Raw genomic sequence first — 1,574 nt, 5'->3', positions numbered from 1 at the left:
CATTATGTTTATAAGTTGATACCCATAAAAAGGGGCAAAAGATACTGAGGTTGTTTCTGAAAGCTAACAAGAGACACTTCAGTGCTTTTATCATATCCTTTTATAGGGGGTATCACAGTCAATGCAAGCTCTTATTCAGTAACTTTAGAAAGTTATCTACAACCCAAATGTGATAAGATTGTTTTCAGACTTACATATACACACGCACAACTAGTAAATATTCATGGTTTTTATTTCTTCAAAGAGAAAAAAGATACATAAAGTGTTAAAGAGACACACAAAACTGCATTGAATTCTGCCTGCTACTTGGCTCCTGACTTACTGTTTCAATTACAGATTTAAGTCAATGGAAGACCAAGCAAACTAGTTTTGGAGAAATCAAGTAATATTTTCATGCATATGGAACTGAGTCTTTTGTGGTTGTTGCTGGGTTCCTCAACAGAAACTAAGCATTTTCCTCCCATGCACACATATAGAAGTTTTGGAGGGTTCCAGACTTGGGACACAATTTGCCTTGTTGAGTAAGTGTGCCATTATCTTCAGAAAAATGGGGTGTCAATTTAAAGTGTCTCTTTATAGTTGTCTAAATATGAAATGATGATTTACTTTATGAATAATTAACACTCCAGAAAACACTCACACATGTACACAATCTCATGCAAACACACACAGTAAGGCTGATACAATTTTCCAATAATCTTGCTTGCTGTGCAAGGGACACCCTCAAAGCATAAACGTGGTAACTTCCAAAAATATTACATAATACACTGCAGACTCTAGCAGCATCCCTCACCCTCAGCTTCAAATTACTCAGGTGCATCCATCAAGTCCAGGCTGAAAAATGAAAATGCAGGATCATTTTCCTATGCATTTTAGGTCAGGCTAACAAATCAAAGCATAATAAGACAATCATTCCCTCACCATGCAAAAATTATTACTGCTGTCATGTGTTGTATTTCATTGTTCTCTGCTTATTCCATTCTTGATTATTTACATATGTTGATGATGTAAAGTCTGTATATCTTCCTTTTATGCTATCCATGTAGATCACATTTAGAAAAGAATGTGCCATTAATACAATTTTCAAGAACACCAGAAATATTATAATGAACATAACAATTACATTCCAAATTTAGAATTCATCAATATTTTTGCTACTGCACTAATTTTAAGTGAACAGAGTTTCCTTAAGTAATAATCAGATAACATAATTAAAATGTTCTCTAGTGATATAATTACATTATTTAGGTGGTAGATTGTTTTAAGTCTTTTGCTAAGTAATTTGCTTTTTTCCAGAAGTATGTACAGATTTTATTTTACTGCATACTTATTTTAAGTTCATATCTTTAGATAATTTATATATACAGTCATATTTTTATATTTTTATTGATAAAATGTTGATTTGCAACACTAGATGTGATTTAAGTCTTGATTCAGAGCTCTTCAGATGTAGATCACTAGATGGCTTTGTCTATAGGTAAAACTACTTACTTTTAAAAATCAACTAATTTTTGAGTACAAAAATTATACTTCATAGTTGTGTTAATTGTTCTTTGTACTCAGAATGAGTGTAA

This window comes from Condylura cristata, unplaced genomic scaffold (assembly GCF_000260355.1).
Source record: "Condylura cristata isolate star-nosed mole 26May11 unplaced genomic scaffold, ConCri1.0 scaffold00336, whole genome shotgun sequence".
In the NCBI taxonomy this organism is placed as follows: Eukaryota; Metazoa; Chordata; class Mammalia; order Eulipotyphla; family Talpidae; genus Condylura; species Condylura cristata.
Note: the sequence above shows the minus strand (reverse complement) of the source record.